Source organism: Haemaphysalis longicornis, unplaced genomic scaffold, assembly GCF_048455015.1.
Source record: "Haemaphysalis longicornis isolate Haplotype H1 unplaced genomic scaffold, Haemaphysalis longicornis Haplotype H1 scaffold_14, whole genome shotgun sequence".
Classification (NCBI taxonomy): domain Eukaryota; kingdom Metazoa; phylum Arthropoda; class Arachnida; order Ixodida; family Ixodidae; genus Haemaphysalis; species Haemaphysalis longicornis.
In genome coordinates, this window is record NW_027526245.1 from 53,929,818 (window position 1) to 53,954,355 (window position 24,538).

A 24,538-nucleotide genomic window follows, 5' to 3' on the forward strand; every position below is an offset into this window, starting at 1 on the left:
GCAGCGCGTAAGAAAAACATTTTTACACATGGTTAATAGAAAAGAAGTCGAGTTCTTTTCTTTCGAGCGAAACTCTGATATTAATAGCGTAAACATTTTCAAGTACATAAAAACACCGAAAAAATCGCTTCAGGGCCCCGCCCCCCTTGAAAATATAGTTCCGGCGTCACTGCGAGGGGAAAGCCTTTCCAGGTGGTGTTGTTCCAGCGCGTGGAACTTTGCGCTAGCTTGGAACCTTGTCAGCTTGGAACCTTGGAACCCTGTCCAGCTTGAACCCATCCGCTTTTTCAGTAAATTTCTACATCACACCATATTGTGGACAAGGACGCGGGTCGCGAAACGATTTTTCTTTTTCGTGGGCGGGTGGGAGGAGAGGAGCATTTGTTCCGACGCACAAGGTGAGAAACTCTAATTAAAATTAGAAGCAAAGTAGCGTAATTGTAAATACTGGCTTTAAGCCCCCTTGAACGCGTTTAAATATGGCGCCAAAGCAACCCTCATTTGTTTGTACACTACTTTTGGAAGTCTGCTTTTAGTCTTTTTTAACACGGCGGTGTTTTAGTTTTTATTTAACACTTCGACCTTACATGTAAATAATTAGTTCTGCTAGCGTGAATCTCGCACAACAACGAGTTCACCAGTAGGGGTGCAAGTGTAGCTTTTACAAGCTTTTGTTTGTGCCTGTTTGCTGTTTGTGCGCGTTTACTTGCTCTCGTGTGGAGGATCTTCCGAGTTTGTCTAACTTCGTTACCGTGCGCAAATGTGTCACTAATGGATACTTAGTGGACAAGAAACAGGAGGCTTCAAAGTAACCAACGGGAGAAGACGCGGGCACTTCGCGCTCGGGAGTTTTTCGAAAATAAGTGGAAGACTGCTCCATGTGACTGCGGGTTGACAGCGCGGAGACGCACGGAACGCTTTTGTCCGAGTTCCGCACCGCCACCGAGAGCGAAGAACAAAACAAAGGAGATTGGAACCTGAGCGAAGCTTTCCGGGACGATACCAAGAGAAAGGTACGCGTTAAAAGCGACAGAAATCGCGTCGCTTCGGTCGTTGCAGTCGCACGTGTTCTCGCCTTTTGTATCTTCGCAGTGTTCACACGAAGCTTCATAAGCAAGACGGTGTAAACGTTTAAGTAAGACAATACTTATAATGCGGCGGAACTTGTACAGCTTTGAGTAAAATACCTTGCGGACATCATCAAAAACCGTCCACATTATAATGTTTAGAATTTTGGTAAAGTTGCCCATGACGACCGGTGACTGTTTTGAGCAGAACGCATCCGTGCATGCCGAGTGTACGAGCTCGTTGCGCAGTGTTCGGTTTTTTTTTTCTTTTTTTTTTTTTTTGCGGTCACTGCAAGTGTTCAGATTAAATTGGCCTTGGGGGGGGGGGGGGTATTAACTAGGCAAGATGGTTTCAAAAAAAAAAAAAATCTTCGCGTCGGTCGAACGCTGAAATTCCTTCGAGGGGAAAAAGGTCTCGTGAGTTTTGTGAATGAAAATCAAATCGGCTGAAATGAAGAGTTGAAAAGGATATCTTTTCGTGCTCAATTGTTACTTTAGTCAATTAAATTTGTCAAACATTCTTATTAGTTGGTAAATCCTTGGATCAGGTCGAGTAGCCCCATACAACCTTTTCAAAAGTATCGGGTCAGCAGCAGAGAGTACTGGGAATGAACCTAATAAAACCAGCGAGGTTAGGTGTGTTTACTGATTTTTTTTTCCCCATACAATATTGTGACTTATTGATGTGTAAACATTTGCAGATAACCTCTTCTATAGCCTTTTAATACCCCTGCTACACTGAACCAAATGTTGTTTGACTCAAATGCCAAGTTGTGCTGCTACACTAGAGTTTGAAATGCCATTCGGCTCAAATGACATTCGAGCCAAATGAGCACCGAGAAAGACATTTGGGATTTCAAATGCCATTTCTACCACTCTCGCACGCAGCGTCTTCCATCGGCAATAAAAAATATAATACTTCCATACGTAAAACAAAGTATTTTTGTTTGTGGAACTTTGTTCAGTGTTGATTTACTTAAAATATGAAATCAACATATTTAATTTTCATACTCTGAAAACCAGTGATTCATTGCAAAAAAAGAAAAAACTAAGCAAACAGCCACCACGTTAGAGTCAAAACTAGTGTCTCTTCTATTTGATATCATTTTATTGCCTTAGACTGCTCCTAAATTTGATTGTTATATTATTGTACGAAAACGGAAGGGGCGACAACAGCGCTACTACAGCACGGCGAGCAATTGTGAAAGCTTTCAAATGCCATCAAGATTGTAGGTAGCACGGTGGATTCTGAATGGCATTCGGAGCACCCCATTTGTGTCAAATGACATTCGGACCCTAGTGTAGCCGCATTCCACACGAGCGTTCATATTGTATGAAAAACAGCATCATTTTTGCTTGAAATGCATGTAAAAGTTCACGCATTTTTTTTAGTTATATTTTCATATTTATCTAGACAGGTCAAAAGACGTCGCATTAATTGTGAGTACATACATTACTGCGAGGGAGTGAAATGCAAGAAAGGCCCAGTTTGTGGTACAAGAATTTGACAGAACAGTAGGAACCCTTCTGTAGGACCTGCTTCACACCTATGAATATGTTACCAATACCGCTCATCAGGGAAGGACAAGTGGGTGGATATTCAGGGTGTTTTTTGCCGAAGGGTGATGCGTAAAGTTTCGACCACTAAGTGCAGTTATGCAGAGGTACTCTGATAATCCTTGTGTCGTCTGCTGTTGTGCCCACCCTTTCACATCTGTCGCAGTTAAGGTGCACGCGGTTTAGTGAAAAAAGAAGGCTTGTTTCTGTATCGACAGCTGACTGAGTATGGCCGTTCACGAGTGAAAAATTTATTTGCAGAACCATTTGTGGATCTTTAACAGTGCGTGACCATCTCGTTCCTTTCCTTGTGAACTTCAGGCCTGACCTGAGGGCGCACCATGCTCCAGCTTCAAAAGTTGACAATGTGTAACGTTTTCATCTAACACCTGAGCTGTCGCACCCGGCCAGCAAAGCCCCCTCCGAGCCCATTTCCACGTGCTTCTCACGCGGGGCATCTACCTCAACAAATTGCTAAGGCAGTGAGCTAGCGTTCCAATCTCCTCCCCCATCTGCTGCATGTTTGGGATGTGCTTTCCCAGTGAAGTAATCCCACCTCCACGAATGCAGTTTGCCCCCCCCCCCCCCCCCCCCCCCCCCCCACAAAAAAAAAATAATACGCCGTGCTATTGTCACATGTATGTCAGCGTCTTCTGGAGTGCACAACCAGAGTTTGCTTGCCTTAGCAGGGGAATGAGCTGCCTGTCTATTGCCTATCAGTGTTGAAAATTTGTCACTTGTCAGTGTTGAAAATTTCCTTCCCCTTTGCCAACTGCACTGGTACCCGCCCCGCCACGGTGGCTCAGTGGCTAACAGGGTTGTAGAGGTGCTTGAAAACTTTTAAAACCTTGAAATCGAGCATTCAGTTTTCAAGGGCCTTGAAAACCCTTGAATTCTTTGGGCAATAAAGAAGAGGCCCGGATATGTGACTTGCTTTTTATGGCTTATCATTGTGGCCCTGCACACTCCCCGTCAAAGTCATGCTTTATCAATTTCAAGCCGGCTTGGGAGTACAGGCAGGCTGCTTAATGCAAAGACTCGTACGGAATGAAAGCCCCGCATCAGACTAGGGGAAATTAACGTAGGTCCCCCTCCCATGTTAGGGGCTGCTTTCTGCATTGCCTCGTCCTGCTATTCATTTTGCGTATCTCTTGTGCCCCACCATAACCCCACTATGTTTCGAAAACGAACGGTGCTGACACCCCAGAATGATATAAAAATGTCCACAGGTAAGCAAGATTTGGAATGTGACTGTGAGAACACGGTTCATCTAGCTTCTAAGCTTTGTTAGAATACTTTATTTTGTAGGTGTGATGGTGGGCAGGGTCAGTAAACCCCCCCTTGTTCATGAACAGACATTTAGGGGAAGGAAGACAATGGGAGGAGGTATTAATTTATGTTCCTTGCTATCTGATACTTTGTAGTAAGAACATTTCCAGAGGTCGGAAAAGTTAAAAATGGCGTGTATCTGGTAAAGCCCATTATTATTGCGGGTGGCGCTAAACTTTACCACTTCCAAAAGGTGGAGTTGCTCCACAGAGGTTTTCCTCGGGGTCATTTTTCGAAACATAAAGAAGCAAATGTTTTTTGTTTGATCAGAGCAGTAGTAGAACAGTTCCGTGCACGTTGTTCCCGGCCCCCTTGAAAATGCCTTGACAGGGCTTTGAAAGGTCTTGAATATCCTTGAATTCTTATATTTGAATCCTGTACAAACCCTGGGCTACGGTGTTGCGCTGCTGAGCATGAGGATGCGGGTTCGATTCCCTTCTGCGGTGGCCGCTTTTCTGATGGAGGTGTAAAGCAAAAACGCCCATGTGTGTGAGATTTCGGCGCATGTTAAAAATTCCTAAGTAGTCAAAATTAATCTGGAGCCCTCCGCTACTGCGCGCCTCATCGCCTGCATTGCGTTGGCGCGTTAAACCCAAATATCAATCGATCACCAAAACGTACCAGGGGTTGCATGCATACACCAGTCCGACCCTTCAAGGAAGAGGAATGCCATGCGTTTCGCTTGTCTCCACGACAACGTGGCTTGCAGTTTTATTTGCACTTGGTCATTCCGTGCTCCTCTGTCGCTCTTTGTTGTGGCAGAGCAGCACAAAAAGGAACAGAGTGCCATGAAAATTTTGCCAACATGCTTCGTCTGTCGCTCACACAATTAAGAAACACTCGTGCTTTTATAAAGGCTCTTGTCACTCTGCCATAAGTCTATGCATGCTGCCACAATTTGTTTCCTAGGTTGCCTTTTCTTGTCTTGCTGTCTCCTCAAGAAAGCTCCCCGACTGCTGCCAAGATACGTCTTGGATTGCTGTCCAAATAGATACCAGCCAACTAGGGGAGGTGTACGCCGGTTGCATTTCTCCAAACACTTTCTTCCCAGCCTGAGTGCCAACACAAATGGTTAGTCGAGGATTAGAAGCCGCCAAAAATCAAGTTCAGACCCCACATTACCTGTTGTGCACTCACGGAAGTTCCCTGGCATCATACGGCATTTTTTTCATGTGGTTATTCATGTAAGCAATTAGTAAATGAAAAAAGGTATTACCAATCAATGAAAGGAACACAACCACTACAAAGACAGCTAGGAAAGTCTAATCTAATACAGAAAGGCCAGCAAAGGTCTTGACTGAAATATTCTTAGGTAACTAATTTTGTCGCTCTAAGTGAAAGTCAGACGAAAAACTTTCTTGATCGATTTGTACTAAAATTCTGGTGTTTGAAAATGAAGTAAAGAAACGAGTGAATGAAGCGGTTGATCCAGTGAGATGCAGAAGAAGAGGGGAGGAAAGTTGGTGCTTGCACCAGTTAAGGCTTTTGCTCGGTTTTTTACATTACTGTAATTGATTGATTGATTGTGGGGTTTAACGCGCCGACGCAACGCAGGCGATGAGGCGCGCCGTAGTGGAGGGCTCCGGATTAATTTTGACCAGCTGGGGATCTTTATCGTGCGCCGAAATCTCGTACACACGGGCGTTTTTGCTTTTCGCCTCCATCAGAAAATCGGCCGCCGCGGCCGGGAATCGAACCCGCGACCTCGTGCTCAGCAGCGCAACGCCTTAGCCACCGCTTACTGTAATGTCGCAAGTCATTCCCCCTCTCCGCTTGCCACCGTCACCAGAAACTCGCCACTTTTTGAAGGGACAAGTAAGGCACTGCGCACTTGTGTACTCCTCCAGGCAAGAGGTGGCGTACCCCAACACCCTGAGCATCCACCCAAGATCCAACACCGGATCCTGTGGGCCCCGGTGCACTCAGGAATAGAGGGGAACACAGGCAGACAGGGTAGCTCGAGGATATACTACCAACCGAGCTTCCGATGATTCCAACTTCGAAGAACCCACGCCAGTCCCCCCGGAATACTTGGCCACATTGGCATACTCTGGGGGTGTCAGGGAAAGGCACCCTCCTCCACACGAATCCCTGACGAGGGCAGAAGCCACCGACTGATAACAGCTGCAGACAGGCACGTTCCCAAACCTAAACGTGCTGAGCAAGATTTATGCTACTCTACAAGTAGATGCACGCCCATTGTGCCATAATGGAAAACCCACCCTCTACCGCACCACATGGGAATTCCAGAACACAAGGGCTGTCCCCAAAATCGCAAACCCAAATGCGGAGCAGTGGGAGGCACTTCTGGCCAGTGACCGCAGTGAAGACCAGATCGGACCACCTTTGCTGACCCTCTCAGAAACTGTAGCACGTTGCACAAGACCCCGGTGAAGTGCCACCTAAACACTTAAAAAAATATAAATGTTTTCCCTTGCCACAAAGTGGGGTGGGCCACCTCTTGGAGACCAAACAAAATTTTAAAAGAAGCTAGAAAATGCATTTTTTTGTTTTCATCTAGTGTGCCATGTCAGGAGGCACACTCAACTTTAATCTTGAGATGTTGTAATGCTCTCAAGACTGATAAAAACAATGTTTCACTGGCTGTGCAATCAGTTGCTTGGTTCACGCACACACATTTCAGAAGAGCATGGTTCGAAGCTGTGACAGCATGCCTGTGCTGAATAGCAAATGCAGTAGGAAAATAAAACAATAGTATTCGCTGAAAATTACAAAGAAAAAAAAATCTACCGGGCAAAAGCTGATGGAGACTGGCATCCAAGTTTCAAGCTCATGCACCACCGTCTTTTAACCTTAAAGTTGCAGAAATTCAAGTGGATTCGTAACAAAGGTTTTGCTCTCCTATGTTCTTTTTTGTTTTTTGCAGTGGAAAAGTTTCAGTGTATTTTTTTTTCAAATTGTGAACTTTCTGGTTCCAAGTTTTAACTCTTTCGTGACCACGCCTATCCAAAATTATTCAATTTGAACAAAACCTTGGGAGCCCCTTTTCATAGCGTTCCACGTGTTGCTGGAACACGTAAAGCTATTTGGAGTGAGCTTAGAAAATGCCCTTTCAAAATCAGTTTTGTTTTCATTTTTGCAACAAAAACGTGATTTTTGACACGCGTTTTCATCAAAACGGGCGTGGTCATCGTGCATCACTGCTGCCTACGAAGAATGCGTGCTACTCAAAATTACTCTGCCTCAGTGTTTGGTTTTTGTTATCAGAGCACGAATGGTGAATCAGCAAACAATCGTAACAGTAATAATCCCTGAAATCCGCTAAAAATGTCAAGCAGTGCCTGTTTGCAAATCTACTTTGGTTTTAGGCAGTTTTATTGCCTTTGCGCACATTGTTCTAAGTTGTGTTGTAGTTCTACTTACCATGGGACCATTCGCGAACAGTTCACAAGTTTCGGTTTCGTTTTTGCATCGCGAAATTCATATTTAGCACTACTACACAGTTACCCAACATCGAAAAAAGCATGCCGCTCCTTATTTCACCCAACCCTAACCTGATTTCTGCGATACGAACTTCCGATGCAAGTCAAAAGATAACACCCAGTCGCCAGATATCTGTTCCGACTAGAAGGGTCCTTCAAGCCGGCCTAACTCACCACCAGCTGTTCGCCTGCCGGTTTCGTTTCCATACAAGGGGGGGGGGGGGGGGGGGGGGGCTAGTGTTGCTTCTTTGTTGAACTGTCTATTTGGATGGATTCTGCAATAAGTTTCATACTGTTTCATTTCAAAAATGTTAGGTGGTGCTGCAATGGAGGAGGCTCGTTGTGCTGATATTGTTTATCACGCAACAGGTCTCGGCGAAAGTTTGCAGGGCACGATTCTAGCGCATCACACCTCATTCTGCTAGCAAGGTTACAATAGCGAGTCGGAAGATGATAGTAAAGCTCAACTTTATGTTTTGAGAGATAACTGACAGTGAATGTCAACAAGGATCAACCACGGATTTGGTTTTCAACTTCATGCATGTTTTTCCTCATCTTGTGCTTGTCCCAAATACTGTGCTGGCCGTAAATACAAAGTCAGTCATTAACAAGATGTTCTTATGGTACTCGGGGCCAATTCGTGCCTGTGATAATATCAAGCCGCCAGATTTCTTCCAGGGAACCACCTGAAGTTGTACATTTTGAAATGGAGGTTGGGCTTCACCACACAGAACGAGCACCATGCGTGCTAACATTTTTTTATATATCTGACAATTCCGCGCAAGCCGACATTTTTTCTAGGGCGCGTTTTTAAAGTGTTGCCCTACAAAATGTATATTCTAATTTTTTTCCACTACTGGTGGTTTGTTATACACAACTCCTTTTTTTATCATTTTCTTTGGCGACTTGACAAATTTTGATTTTGATATTTTTTTGCAAGTATGATGTATGAAAACATTTGAAAAACTGGAAAGGTCGTTAAATAATCTACAATTTGTGTCCCTGTAATTAGTGCCTAACCAAGTTTTTAGCAGAAAAAAAAAAGTTTTCTTGGACCCCAAAAAGTCGGTCAATCTTCCCGTGGTCACGAAAGAGCTAATATAAGGCAGCAGTTGTGTTGTGAAGCTGAACTGAAGGGGACAAGTGCAAGGTAGGGTTTATGCCTGCCTTTTGAGGCACTGGGGTGCACACCAGTTTGGTTTTTCATGGTTACGTCCACTGCTTTTCATGGTTATGCCCTGGGCAAAAATACAGCTAATGTGCTCACGTGACTTTACGGAGGAGCCATTTAACTGCAGCTAGGGCATGCAATTACCGAACTTTTGCACGTGTATCCTGCCCCTGCATATAATCCACACCCCCACTTTCAGCCCGCCGGAAAAGAAAAAAAAATTGAGTATCGCTATCAACATGGGCTCACACCCCTTTTTTGTACAGGTCCTGGCCTGCCTGACTGCAATCGCCCGTCCGATGTACAGCGCTACGGATAACCAGTTTCCACCGCCATTTCCTGCAAGCCACCGCATCGAGTTTACGGGTGTCAAGCAAGCGGTACTGCCCTTTCATCCCTTCCCGGATACATGTCGCACATCACCAGGTTTGGCATCGACGGCGTTTTCTACCTGGCAACCTGGTACAGCGAGCGACATCCTTCGTCTGACACGAGTACTTAACCGCCACTACTCCATTGAACGCGCGGGGCACGACATCGCTATCAACATGGGCTCACACCCCTTTTTTGTACAGGTTGGTTACTTACGCTCTGCTTCATGTTACCGTACCTCGAATAGATATGTTATTGCGGTGTCGTGCTGTGATACTGTATTTGAGTGTGCCGCTTCTATCAAGAGACTGTGTTTTTCTGGTGTTGAACGTATGCTTATGTGTCTTGCCTGTATGCTGTTAATGGTGTCGGGAGATGTTGAAAGCAACCCTGGCCCTAACGGTGACACCCCTTCCGGCCCTCATGACAGCCAATCTTCTCAGGTCAGCATTGATGGCATTTTTGAAATTTTAAAGCGGTTGGAATCAGGGCAAGTACAGTTTTTTCGCAAACTAAAAGAAGTGAAGGACCAACAAGCTGCAATGCACACCTCTATAGAAGGTTTGCTGGCCAGGGTAACCGTGGTTAAGAGCGACGTTAACTCGTTGAAACAAACTACGCCTAGCACGTCATCGGAAAACAATCTTGCTAGTTCCCTAACCCAAGACATCGCCCAGCTAAAAGGACAACTAGAAGTCGCCAATAACAGAACTCGCAGAAACAATTTAATCACACATGTAATAACTGATACTCTAAACGAAAACTGGGCTATTTCGGAAGAAAAAGCATGCTTTTTCTTTCAAACACAATTAGGCGAATGCGTTAGTCCCGACCGTATGCGCGTGCGCATCGAATTGGGCAATTCTGCGAGAGTAAGAACTGTCCGATTATTGTGATGTTTTCTAGCTACAAAGATAAGGAGCGCATCCTTTCCTGTGGGCCTAAGCTAAAAGAGACTGATTTTGCAATGCGCAATGATCTTACCCCTGCTGTAAGATTAGCACATTCGAAACTTCTACAACATGCCCGTACGTTAGATTTACCATACAAACTGAGGCATGATAAGCTAGTTATCAACAAAAAAACATTCGTCTACGATTCTGGGCTCGACCAAGTAGTCGAAACAAAAAGTTAGCTAAGCGGGACGCAGTTGTCTCCGCATCATGGTGCATGCGGTCGTGACTCTGTTCAGACAGCATTACATATTCCAGAGTTTACTATCCTCGTAGTAAACTGCCGTAGCATAAAAAACAAAGTTGATGAATTTGCTACGCTCCATTCAGCAGCCAAGCCCCACATTATCATTGGCACAGAGTCTTGGCTTCATAGTTCGGTCCGGGACGCTGAAGTTTTTCCGCATGGCTTTGCCGTATATCGTAGTGACAGAAATACCCAAGGGAGAGGTGTTTTTCTGCTGGTCGATTCCAGCTTACAATCTACCTCATTAACAGTATCGTTGAGTTGCGCAGAATCGGTATGGTGTAACGTTTACTTAAACAGCGGACGAGTCATCACTATCGGGTCATATTATCATTCACCAGCATGCGCTGATGCGGAAGCCTTCAGGTCTTTATCAGACTTTCTGTCAACATTGAACCACAATTACATACTTGGAGGTGATTTTAACATGCCGGAAGTTCAGTGGTTGGACCAAAAATGCATTCCCACCGACTCGTGTGCGCTGTCTGCCAGGTTCTACGAGTTGATATAAGCAAACAATCTTTTCCAATTTGTAACCGAACCTACCAGGAAAGGAAAAGATCGCGCTTCCGTTTTAGATTTGCTCTTCGCAAATAGGCCCTCTCTTGTCCGAAATACTGTAGTCATCCCTGGAATTAGTGATCATGACTGCGTCCTTGCCTATTTACCACCAATCAGATTCAAAACTGTGCACAATAACCCACTTAACGTTTTCTTTTATAATAAAGGAGATTATGTCTCCTTATCCAGGGAACTTGCATCCTTTTGACCAGAGTTTAACGAAATGAGCCGATGCTCTAATTGCAACACTCTATGGGAAGCTTTCAGAACAAACTACAGCAATAATAGCAAAATGTGTTCCTAACAAACTAATATCCCGCAAAAGGCGTGCCCACAAGCCGTAGGTGTCCCGTGACGTATGTCTACTTATCAACAAAAAGCGCCGTCTTTTTCAAACGTATGGAAAAAAGAAAGACCAGAGCATAATGGATGCCGTAAGGTTCCTCGGCAAAGACATAAAAATCCGGAACAAAATTGCTAAAGACAAATATCTCTGCTTCTTGGGAACTACGTTAATGGAAAATCCCAAAGGAATGTGGAAATTTTTGAAATCCCAGGGCAAGGAACATACAGGAATACCCTGTCTTCACGTTAACGGCACAACTGTTTCTGAGGACCATGAAAAGGCTCATTGTTTCAATCATTACTTTCAGTCTGTTTTCTCTCCAACGTATTGCGAAAACGCTCCGAGTGTCTCGGAACAAATAAATGAAAAAATGATCCCGTCATTGTGACCTTTAATGGTGTACTCAAACTACTCCAGAATGTTAAAGTTAATTCTTCAGGCGGACCTGACGGCATATCCAATTACGTCCTTCATGCCTGCCGTGAGACTATTGCCCACTTTCTCGTTACTCTGTTTTCCAAGTTGATTGCTTCTGGTGACCTGCCTGAGGATTGGAAAATCGCTAACGTTGTGCCCATTCACAAAAGTGGCCCGAAAAGCAATCCTGAAAACTATAGGCCCATGTCCCTCACAAGTGTCTGTAGTAAAATCCTAGAGCATATAATATATAGCGCCATAATAAAACACCTGGAATCTAATAGATATTTTACGAACTGCCAACACGGCTTTCGGGCAGGTTTTTCCTGCACAACGCAATGAACAGAATTTAGCCATGATCTCTTCTCATCATTTGACGTGAAAGAACAGACAGACTGTGTATTTTTGGATTTTAAAAAAGCATTTGATTCTGTCCCGCACTCGTTGCTGCTCCATAATTTGTCTTTTCTTGGCCTATGTCATGATGTTGTCCAGTGGATAACAGGTTATTTGCATAATCGTACCCAATGTGTCCTGATAAACGGCTGTAAATCAGGTGCTGTGAGTGTTAGTTCTGGTGTTCCGCAGGGGTCTGTTTTAGGGCCCCTGCTTTTCCTTGTATATATTACTGATATTGTAAGTAATTTGTCCTGCAAAGTACGCCTTTACGCGGACGATTGCGTTGCTTATCGCAGTATCAAAAGCCCAATTGACACGGACTATCTTCAAAGCGATCTCGACCATATCCAAACGTGGTGTGCAAAATGGAAAATGACTTTGAATATTGTGAAATGTAAGCACGTTTCCTTCGCACGCAGTCGCAGCCCTGTTTTATCAAAATACACTCTGGGAAGTACGCATCTTGATACAGTGCTAGATTATAAATATCTTGGCATCTATTTTTCATCTAACCTAACCTGGAAACGTCAGATTGAACACGTGTCCTTTTCTGCCTCCCGCATGCTCAACTTTCTAAAACGCAACTTCAGTGATGCTCCTCCAAAAGTTAAAGAAGTTTTATATTTCACCAACGTAAGATCCATTGCGGAGTACGCCTGCGCCGTGTGGGACCCACAATTTGAAAATTTGTGCACTACTAGAACGCGTCCAGAACCGCGCCGCCCGATTTGTAACTAAAAATTATAGTTTTCGCACTAATAAACTGACTGCTAGGCGAAAGTCACAATTCACTAATAAAATTCAGTTGTTAGAGTGCGCTCATCCTTGTTTTGTTTTCCTTGTCCTTGTATGTTTTGCGCAATCGCTGCCACGGAAGGCCTAGTCGGTGTTAGTGCGTTGGAGCTTCTTGGCACAACGTGCATTGCCGTGAAGCTGCACTAAAAAGAAAAATCCCGCATATTATCTGCACCCCTACTTTGCCACTGAAATTTTCATATTTTTGGTGTGCGATATACGAGCAAAAATACGGTTCAAAGGGGCTGCTCTGTGGGTGACAGTGTTAGGTGGCAACAAATGTGTCATGCCTGGTTGTCAGTGCACTGTTGTTGCTTTGCACTCATGCGCCATGCTTGCCGCACTTGACGCACTTGCAGGGTATCATTTTGGGGGCCTGTGGCGATCTGCACAGCTGAAGCTAAATGTGCCATTGCAGGAAGGCCATGGGAAAGGGACCACCAGTAAGCGTGGTGCATGCTGCCTGCTTGTACATCTGCGATGTGACGTGTCAGCGCTGCGGCCAACAAGGCCGGTTTGCTGTCCGAGACACCACTGCCATCAAAGACTTCAAGTTGAAACTGGTAAGCAACTACTTGTTGCTCATCTCATCGAATTGCAACGGTGGTTCATCCTGTATCCAGTGATTGCAGTGCAGACAGTAATGTGTTTGGAGATGGGCCGTTTTAAGTGCAGAGTACCTTAGGGGCTAGGCAAAACTAGGGGGCTAGGCCTGTCACCTTGTCATCGTAGCTCGCTCGCTGCACCCAAGTAGAGCCACACAGTGTACCGTCATTGCGGCGTCCCACGGAGGCTTCGAAAGAGAAGCGGTTTATATAGTAATAAGTGTTCGAACCTCATGAACTGCTGGCACTTGTCATACATCTCACCGTTGTTTAGTGCAAAGAATACTGCAGGTACGTTGAGGTAAAAAATACGTAATTAACCAGCAGTTCCCGCGTTAATTTAGTTAGGAAGGCTTGTTGGGTTAGTTTGTACGATAGTAAGCGAAAAAAAGTGGCAGTGAAAGAAAAAAAATGGCACGTTCGAAACTGTGCAGTAGGGTGCCGGTGGCACCGACATGTGCAGTAGAGAAAGCAAACACAAAAAGAACGGAACACTTGCTGGCACAGTTTCAGGCAAGGGGCGCGCATGCACTACAAAGGCGGGAAATTTGAATTGCATTGGGCGAACTTCGGTTCCATTCATCAGGAGAGGAGTGGAAAGAGGGCGGCAAAGGTAATGGGTGGTAGCAGTGAGCGGATAACAGCGGTGCAGGCCATTGTGGCGGATCACCTCTTTGCACTTCCGACAACTTTCACATCGAGTGGAACGACTTTAATTTTTTTTTTTGCCTTATCCCTGTCACCACTGAAACAACCACGCAGAAGGGGTGGTGGCTTGGTCAAAACTAAACTGTATTGCATCAGGTGAGGTTTCGTATAGGCATCGGCGACCAGGGAGGGTGATTAGGGAAGAGCTTTGGTAACTGCGGCCATTTGTCAATGCGACATCAACATTACAGATGTTAGCAAGCGCCTTGATTTTGGGAGTTTTTTTCTGCTTTACCAGTTATGCATTCCCTTCAAGCAGGGAAATTAGAACATGCTGAGAATATTGGCAATGGCCCAGTGCTTTGAGGAACACCAACTATTAGAGGTTCAAGACTGCCATTTACAATTGAGGTTTGCAGAAACGAGACATATTGGTCAAAATTCCAAAATAAATCAATTGGTTAATCCTGCTTGTAACTTTATTCTATTTACAGGGAAATCTTACTGCTCAAAATATTGCTTTCTTAGTTCTCAAAAGTTTTAAATGCAGCGCCAGCAATTTTAATCGCATTCGATATAATCAGCTGCGCCAAACCACCCCTGTTGCGCCAAACTCATTTATCAGTGCCGTCCTAAGCCACAGCGCCTGAATTGAGCCACGAGACCGCCTTGCTGCCTAGCACCTGAAAACTTGTCTGAAACATCGTGTTTTTGATTTCATCAAGGCATTTGTGGTTTTGGTTTCATCAGTGCTATGAGCGGCTACGGAACTTGGCTTTGGCTTAGCTGTAAGGCCGCAGGCACTACACGCTATAAGTTTGAATTTCTGCGTGTTGCATTTGCACAGTTGGGTTTGCTGGTGTCGGCCGCTGCGCCACAATCAATGGAAAATGACCAGAAGTAAAATGTTTTTGTATTTCGTAGCGCAGATAGAATAATATCCGCATGAGAGGTTGTAGTTTATTGGAAGTGAACATCGATTTATTCGCCCTGTTTTGGCGATCCTAGCTTTGCTGCCCGCAACTTTCCGTTGCTGTATGTATTGAACAAACAAGGTCTTGGAAGAATAAGTTTGTGCAGAAGACGAGGACGAAGAAACGATGTGCTCGTCCTGTCGTCTCTTTGTCCTCGTCTTCTGCGCAAACTTGTTCTTCCGTATATCATGAACCAACTAGCCAGCAATCAAGTCCTACTAGGGTCTTGGACATTTTGCCCTTGGCTGTTAATTCATTGTGCTTCTGTTCAGAGGTAATTACTCATTTTCTTCTGTCAACTTAAATTGGAAATGAATTTGAAACTTGAAATGTACTCCCCATGTGAACGGAGGGAAGGCTCGTCACCTGTTGCCTTTGCTCCGTTTTTGTGTATTTAGAAAATAACAAATAAACTTCAATTCAACTTTGGGGTTAGCTTTGCTTAGTGGAGGATGGTCCAACATTAATTGTGCCTTCTGATACGCTTTAGTTATGTCGTCTTTTCGGCACACTTTAAAGGTCCTCAGGTGGTCAAAATTAATCCGGAGCCCTCCAGTACGGCGCACCTCATCGCCTGCGTGGCATCGGCGCGTTAAAACCCTACGATCAACCAATAGTTGCGTAGTCTGCGGCGTAAGGTCATTGGCTCCCACAACCCTGTGACGGGCGAAGACAAAGCTATGTTTAGCTTCGCACTCACTGAAACCGCTGTTCGATAGAAAACATGCAAGCAAACATCTTGTTTTACTGAATGCAGCCGTTGGTTTGCATAAACACTAGTGGACATGAAGCAAGTTTGGCTCAGCGTGTGAGGTTTGATCTTCGGACGGTAATGACGCAGCACGCTAGCTGGGGCCGAAGCTAGATAACTCCGCATTTGGTAAACCTCTAGATATAGTACAAGAATTGTGTTCCTTGTCCCGAGTAGGTCCTAGTGCATGGATGAACGCCCGAGATAGTAGACAAATAAAAAGTACTTGTCAGGGGACTTGCGCACAAATGCTTGTACGGAGATTAGGTAATGCACCTGTGAAATTGTGTTACATCTGCTCCCAACGGCATTTCTGGCTGCTCCACACCTGCTCCAAACGGCATTTCTATCTGCTCCAAGCCTGCTACAAAAGGCACCTTTACCTGCTCCCAGGACTGCTTCCAAACCCGTGGATCCTGTTTCACCCCTGAAGGCAGCAACGCTAGGATAGCTTGGTTGGCTAGTTAATAAGGCGCCTTAATAAAGGTTAAAGGTGCACCTAGATGTGGACGATTACGAGAGACGGGACAGAGTGCTGAATTTTTATTCAAACAAGATTGACACATGTGCTCTAACACAGCGAATAGGAAGGCTTGCTAAACCGAACACACTTGTCTTGTTGCCCTCTGCCCGCTGCGTAGCTTTGCTGAGACAAATGTTTTCACTTGGGAGCACAGCTGACGTCATGGTGAGGCACTTGTTAACACTTTCATGACTGTTGAAAAAATTGGTTGTTTTTGGGTAGTCCAAGAAATATTTCTTTCCTGTCACAGGAAATGAATGATGTTAAAGTGGAAGGTGTGTAATGATAGAGGAAAGATAGGGCTTTCCAACAGTATTAATTTCAAACAACAGATTTATTATGAATGTTATTAAAGAATGATCAAAACAAAAAATAACAAAGAAAAAACATGATGAAAACATTTGACAAAAAGCATAGGGGAAACAAAAAAATATTGAAATATACACTTTGAATGCAAGGCCCTTATAGAATAATACTGCAAATATCAGTGCTGTAAGTACAAAAGTTATTTACATACATACAAAGATATAGCGCCAGTGCCTATCATGCCGCCGCGTGAGGCACTTCCTCGACGCAGTGAAACAAAGATTGGCTTGACTGTGCAGCTGGCGTCAAGTGGTCCCGTTTGAACAAAGTAGACACCTTACAGATAAGAGCTGTGACCTTTAGAACACGCTGGATATGTTTACATCAATGCGCGGCAGGAATAAAATGGCCCATGGAGAAAGCGAACTTACTGGCAGGTACTTTGTGACACCGTCCGTGCTGAAGTGTGATGAATTGATGTCTTGCGTGTCTGTGCTGCTACCATCATCCAGAGATTACAGCTGAGATTCCTCAGAATCGTCCCAATTCAGTGTTTCCGTGGAGCATCGGCAAGCGGCATCGACGCCGCAACTGAAATCACGTGCGCCCGCCAGCGAAGAAGCTTTAAAAAAAGTGGCAGCATCTCCACTGCGTGGATGATGGCGAGGGTGCGGAGTACGGGGACTCAAACTGACATCCAAGTTGCGCGCCAAGTGACATCCGATTTGCGCCCTGACTGTTATTCGATTTTAGCCGTGAGTTGCACATTGGCTATTGTATAAATGAAACTGCAGCTCACGGCTCATAACGAATTTCACTTGATTTTCGCTTGATGGTGGTGTGTGCACGGATGGACGCGGACGGACATTGGGAGGTCCTAAGGTACTCCGCACCGTTACAGGCGAGGCAGTAAGCCGTTTGACTCTCGGGTACTAACTCCTGGTCGTAGCCAATGGGTAAGATGGCTGACACTAACCCTGTCTGGTCTGCTAGACACAGGCTGGAATCCTGCTGGTGCCTGTGGGATCTTTTGCGATTGTAAATGGTATGCGCACGGACGCGGACGAATACTGCGCGGTCCTAAGGGGCTCTGCACCTCAAATCCCCACCCCCATGGTGGAGAAAAAAAATTCGAAAGCGAAACGATGAATTACTTCTGTTACCCTTTGGATGGCGTTAGCTGTCCAGAAGCGCTCGGAAAGCGCCAAAATTTGAATTTGTATTCATCGATAACATACTATTGATTGGAACAGACGCCGTCACGAAAGTGCTAAAACTGTCAATTTCAAATGACTTAATCACTTCATGTGTCCATGTCTCCTTTTCTTTAAAAATGGCTGGGCACAACCTGAATGTTGTAGCTCCAGCATAACTTATATAGTGTAAGGCTAGGTAGGTGAACCTTTACAAGGGCCTTTTCAACTAGGTTCTTGTGTTACACCTATTGTTCACAGGCCTGACCATTGGGCCAATATAACTCTTGCATCAAGTGAAGGGGAGGCAATAAACCTGTTTCTTGGTCTCCAGAAATTGGGCTTGGCATTAGTTAAAAGTTTTAAGCCGATGAATTGGCTGCCTTTAATCAAGTACACTGATTAAATGGGTGTGTTTATGCATAGCAATAAAGCTTAAGAAAGAATAAGTGTTCAATTTTGTTTTGATGGTTGTCGATGCTACTGAATACAGTTCATTTTAGCCAGTCGATGATTCATCCAGTTGTAGAGGCAAAAAAGCTTGTTGACATTTCCTGGCAGCAGGGAGTTTTCTTGCTTGTAGAGCTGGCAGTGTGAGTACATGCTCGCACAATGTTGAGGTCACCAGGATGTACAGCAGCATGTTTACTGCAGGTGCTAGATCCGGATGGAGAGGGAGGCCAGCACCTGCCAGCACTCTAAAGGATCAGGATTGTCGTCGGCTGCATTTGCCATGAACGGTATAACGGCACCTGGTAAGGTGAGGCTTGCTCCTCTCTTTCTGCCCCAAAATGGTACTTCTGCTTTTGGCTGGGAGTATTTTCAGTGGGTCTTTCCCATACATGGTCTCGGTGATGTCTGTTAGTGCAAGTGAGGCTCTTGTTGCGGATCAAGGGAGGTAGCCACCTTGTAATCACTGTGATTAGGCCAAACAAGAAGCCTTTCTTCGACTGAATCCACCAGCATGGCCTTGAAACAGCAAATAAAAGCAGGGTCGCATTCGTTTGGTGCCATAGCACTCTGAGTTGTTTCAAGGCAGAGGTGAGTACTGTATATACTCACTTGTAATGTGACCCTGATTGTAACCCGAAGGGTGGCTTTTCACTGTGCCAAGAAAAAATAAACATGAGTGTAACGCGCGAAAGTAAGGAAAAAGAAAGTACCTTCATTTGTTGCAAATAGTGGCCAACACTTTCCAGTTCTTAAAAATAAAACAAGTCTTGTACACTCATCGCTTTCGCCATTGGTGATCAAGTGCTCCCCCCGAATTTCACTTGTCACTTACATCGCCAACGTCGTCGGGAATCTAGTGCTCCTTGTTGCTTTCTGCCCCCCAGATGAAGTCATCCTCCGTGCCATCCAGGTCATTTGATATAGAGCACTTCTTAAATTTGCGATCCACCGTGTCTTGTGGGAGGCGGTACCATGCGGCGAGACACCCACTCGGCGATCTTTGCCGTTTGGTTGCTTTATCTTACCCGAATGCCTGATCTTCACACATGCAGTCTTCGTACAGCTGCTGCATCCTATCCCTAAATGGCTTAAGACAGACGTCTAATGGCTATTGCACGGATGTCATACGTCTGGAAATAGCAGCTAGCTGCGTTCCTTTCCCCCGTCGCCTTTTTCGCTTCAGGGGTGAGGTGACTGCGAAACGATTCAAGAACCAAGATGGAGGTAAGGTGGAGGAGCGCACCTGGCCATTGGCTTCACACAGTCTTGACGTAGTCTAGCATAAGCGGAGCGACCATCCAACCTTGGCAGTGGGCCATCCTGGGGAATAGCTGCTTTGGGATGGTTTTGCACCATAAAATGGTGTATGGTGGCAACCTTGTGCCCGTCTGCCAAGCAGGCTATCATCACGGCTAGCTGCATCTTCTCGTTTTCTGCAGTCCTTTCCTTATGCTAACTTGAGGGGCACCTGTTTCATTAACAGTCCTTGACATAGGCATGTCAAAGTCGACAGCAGTCTGATCCGCGTTGCTGATGTGCCCCAACGACATTTGAGATGAGTGGCGCACGTCAATCACATTACTGAAACTCTACTAGCTTCGCTTCATAATCTGGTGGTAGCTTCTGCCTTATCGGTTAAATAATATTTTGTAATCCCAGACTGCATTGTACGAATGAGTGTAGAGCCACGGCAAAAAAAGCTCAATGCAAGGTGACTGATCATTGCACCCTATCAGCCCTCCCCTCAAAATTCATGATGTGCACGTTCACCACGATTGTAATTTAAGTAACGTTGCTATGCATAGCCACCTCTCGTTTGAAATTAAATTTTGCTTGACATGCATAAATTATTGCTGCCTTGCGAGCGGCGGGAATGGGACGATCGACAATGCAGAAGTGGCGGCGCAGGCTACATCGCCACAAAATGTTCAAGCAGTGTCCGATTGCGGGACAGGCTATTATTGCAAGCTAGTAATATTGCAATGGTTCATCTATCTGAAGTGAAATTTAATGCCGAAAGAGAGGTGAGGTAGCTAAACATACCAACGTTACTCAAATTACGATCATAGTGAACGTGCACTGTGGGAATTGAAATGGGAGGGCTGGGGAGGGGGCGGGGAAGGGGGGGGGGGTGTGCGCTGACTGTCACGTCGCTTTGCGCAAGCTTTGCCTTGGCTCTGCACTTGTGCTTAAAGCCAACTCTGGGATTACAGAAATAATAATTTCGGCTTTTACATGATAATAAAAATGCCTTATGATTGCTTAGTTTTTCAATTCGATATTTTCAGTGGAGCTCCACGCTATCTATACGAAGAGCCTAGGAATTTAAAAATGGTTTGTATAAAGGTATTGCAGTTTGTACCTTGTGATACTAGAAAAAACTTTATTGAAAGGCTGTTCCAGTGTTATGTACGTTCAAAACTGATTAAAAAGTCCACTCTTCACCCCCCCCCCCCCCCTCACCCCGAGTTACCAAAAATTTGATGTTTGAGGCTTCTAAGGTGACATAAGATAAATGTCATTCTTCTGCTCCAAATCAAGGTTCTTCTGCTCCAAAATCAAGATTTCGCTGCTACAAAAACTGCTCCCAAATCTGATTCATCTGTCTCACCCCTTTGGTTCATCTGATGGATGCCTGTAGACTGTATCAACCTTCGGTGGCTCGGAAAAAAATGGCATCGCTTTCCCGTTGATGGAGTTGTCTGAAACAACCTCTATTACTTGAAATCCTGTAGCCTCCAGTCCATTAATGAGCTGACGAAAAAACTGGTGCAGCTGTTTTGCATCTATTTGCGCAACTGGGAGGATGTGCGCTACGTCTTTGTTTGACGACAGGAGGCTTTGAACCATAAACACATAAGCAGTTTTTGGTGCAATTTGGCTGTTTGCAGCCATGCCTACTAGACCTCCACCTTTGTAGTCAATGTATGGTTGCAGATGAATTTCATCCATGACAAGCGTCACAGTTTTTTCATAGTCATCCATTCCTACTGCCAGTCTCTTTGCGTAGGACAGAAATAAAGCATCTTGTTGTTCAGAGCATGGATTCACACGGTACGTCCCACAGACACGTCTAATGGTGTCTGGATGCGGAAGTTTCAGCTTCGATGTAGACCTAATGAATCTGTACGCATGTGGAGATATCGTGAACACAAGGCTAGCAAATACTAACAAGTCCGCAGGGTATCTTGAAGTTCTGCTCAGCAAAATGTCGACTTGTTGCTTTATGAACTTTACAACTTCCACTTGCCAGTCATGTGGGAAATTTTGTGACGCTAGCTCATCTAGCGTTTCCGCCGTCTTCTTCAAGACAATCTGCAAGTGCTCTTCGCTGTCCGAGAAGTTGCCTGCCGAACTTTGCTCAGCATTAAGGACTCTGTCGAGCTCCCGCAGATCACAAAAACACATAGGAAGCAGGAGGGTCCCGAGCTTGTTGAACTGCACGTCACCAACAAACACTTTCACGATCAGATCAGTTGACACTGTCACAGCAAATCGCACAGTTGGAACATCTTGAGACGCCAAGTTTAAGAAGAGGACTTTGTCGTCAGTAACAAGTTTGTTTGCCCACAAGGTGTTTATCTGGAAATTTGTCAGAGAGGTGACCAAGTCCTCAAAAGTGCTGATGTTATTCTTTTTCTTCTCTTCTTCGTGAGTTTCAATGGACTGCTTGATTGCCTCCTGTAGTGATTCTCCTTCTAGACGAAGACGCTTCTCTTCAGGGCCTTCACGGCCGCCAGTTGTGGGGCAAGAAAGGTAGGCAGGGCAGTTAGGAAATAGGCTCGGAATAGCACCAGGCTTGAGTCGTCTCAGCTGTAGAGGAACTTCAAGTAATCGTCCAGTTTTCTTATCTCTATAGGTCGAAGTTGTCGCAAAATCACTTGGAAGAAAGTGCTTCTCACACACCTGAAAAAAGAAAAAAAGCTCTCTGAGACAAAAAATAAGCAACAAAAAGTTACACTGGACAGCAGCCAGCTACATACCAGAAAATGTGGCAGTAATAGTAGGCACCACCATTGGAACAATGCCTTGTTAGGCAGCCCAACAAGCGAACGCCATTCATTAAATATAACTATAATGAGATCCGATCTGGCGCTGCAGTCTGTTCAGAGCGACTCTGTGCATAAGCTACACGTGAAATTTCGAGAAAAGTTTTTGTTTGTCAAAGATGATCGCGCAGAAACAAAAATTAGGGCAATAGTACGATTACGGTTTCGCGGTTAGGTACAATCAAGGACTGATCACTCGCAGATGCAGACGACATCGATGAAGGTGGCCGTACTGCACGGGAGAAAACTGTCTTTGTTTCATCGAACAGGCCAAACCACTTCCGCCCAATGATTTGCCAGAATCGCCATAAATAATTAACAGCGACTCTGTCTAGACAGCGAGCAGAAGCGCTTAGGCCGGTTGGGTGAAACAAAGAGACTGCTCCAATCGCCGCCACCATGCGATGCCGTTACCTCCTGCAACTGCCTTCAAAGCTTTAGCACGCAATAAGGAAACTGAAAAGGTGTTCAGCTGCATGACTGGTTAACTCGACACAAGCGTTGGCACCTGCAGCAAGTGAATTCACTTACCACGGTGTACTTTTTTGGTGAGAAATCCTCGCGCGGGATCGCTTTTTTCCATGCTCTTGTTTAGGCAGCATCCGTCGGAAACGAACGGATAAACGTGCACTTTAGGACCACCAGCATAGTTAGAGTTGCACCTTGGCGCGCAACAGCATCCAGGCATATTGTGTAGTTCACCTGAGCATACTCACACAGCACAGTTCAAGGAATTGATTAAAGATAAGGCAACATGAGCGCTAACAAACGCCGCTTCAGCACAAAGTGTTCAAACGAGATCAAGGTGGCCAGACGCACTCCCACGCGCTGTCAACGTGCGCACTATTTGTTCGGGTGTGTACAAAAATAGTTACCGTAATTACCCGATTCTAACGCGCACCTTTTTTCCGGAAAAATAGGTCGAAAAATCGCATGCGCGTTAGAATCGGATTCGAAACCGAAACTGCCGAAACAACGGAAATTTCGTCTCGCCCATCGCCATCTCAAGATGGCGCCAAAGCTTTTAGCAACAATTTTTCGGACGCAGGAAGCATAGGCGCCCAGGCTTTTCTATCGGCGTTCACACAAATCGTCAAATCGTTCCACTTGGGCACTTGATAACAGCAATGGCAGCAGCGGCTCTCGCGCGTTCAAAACAAGCGGTCGGCTGAAGCGTGCGCCTCTGGAGAAGTTCGCAGGATGGGCGTGCGAGGCGTGGGCCATGATCCCATCGACCGTGGTTGAATGTGCGTTATGAAGTGTGGCATCGCGAACGCGCTTGACGGCATCGATGACGAGATGTTGCGGACAGCGGAAGGAGACAAGGAGGGGGATGAGTGAGATTACTTCGAGAAATAAATCGCCCGTTTATCTCGCATTCGTTTTTCTTGCTCACAAAGTTCCGTGCGCGTTACAATCGGAAGTGCAAGTTTTTTCGTTTTTTTTTTGCCAGGAAAATAGGGTGCGCGTTAGAATCGGGGGCGCGTTAGAATCGGGTAATTACGGTAAACTGCGAACAAATTAAATAAGAACAACATTTGAAGAATATAGTATTGCAAAGCGCTTTTTGTTGGTTGTAGCAAATAATTTTTATTTCAGTTCGCTTTTTAAAAACTAGTTTTGGAGGGAAAGACTGTCTGGCTACTTGTCGAACAGAAGCCGCAAGCCATTCCGGTTCCAGCCAGTCGAGCGTTGTTTTCTCAGATCTCACTGAAGTGACGTCACGCTGTCGAGACGGAGGCTTGCCGAGGCCTTGAAAAAAAAATGTCGAGGTGGTGTTGCCCTGGGTGCTTCGCCCACAGGTGCTATTGGTGCGAGCAGACACTTCCACAGTAGGCAAAGGCTTTTTGCATTAGAGGCAGTGGATTTGCTTCTCGTTACAAAATTCTCTGCTACAGTTTACTTTAAATCCAAATTACCCTTCGAGCTTGTGGGCCAGATGGGCCTACGTATGGGATAGCAGAGGACCCCGGCTAGCTTCGCTAGAGATGTCGGGCGCCAATTTGGGCTAGATGGGCCCCAGGCAGGCCTATGTGGGTTACAGGGTGTTAACACACACGCGGAAGTGACCCATCCAAAATGCCCCAGAGAGGTTCGCGGCATCCACGAGGGAGACGCCGCGACGGGTTTGACTCGCTGACAAAGGCGACGACAGGCACCAAAGGGCCAGGACGAAGCAGGGGGTTTATTGGCCGAGTGGTACAGCGCATAATAAACGCCAAGACAGGGTTAAGAACTAAACTGTACCGGCGCGCGTCCTAAGGCCCCGCCCGACCGGGCGGGCATGGCCAAGATGTTTCCCACTTTTTTATTGTTTTCGTTTGGAAGGGGGTAACACAAAAAGGAAGTGGAATTGGTTAGATCGCATAGGATGGCTGC

At 45.5% G+C, this 24,538-nt stretch overlaps 1 long non-coding RNA gene and 1 pseudogene across 3 annotated transcripts; one reads left to right on the forward strand and one right to left on the reverse strand.

Annotated features, from left to right (window-relative positions):
- The first annotated feature begins 689 nt into the window (after positions 1 to 689).
- LOC144165280 (uncharacterized) lies at positions 690 to 20,131 on the forward strand. 3 transcript variants are annotated; one of them, XR_013321436.1, is made up of 4 exons: positions 690 to 1,013; positions 2,946 to 3,106; positions 13,076 to 13,220; positions 18,312 to 20,131. It is a non-coding gene; the product is annotated as an uncharacterized LOC144165280 (long non-coding RNA). The 3 variants fall into 3 exon arrangements; XR_013321437.1 differs by lacking the exon at positions 2,946 to 3,106 and adding an exon at positions 8,834 to 9,142; XR_013321435.1 differs by lacking the exon at positions 2,946 to 3,106.
- Positions 20,132 to 20,258: 127 nt separating this feature from the next.
- LOC144165106 (uncharacterized) lies at positions 20,259 to 23,301 on the reverse strand (annotated as a pseudogene).
- Positions 23,302 to 24,538: the final 1,237 nt, after the last annotated feature.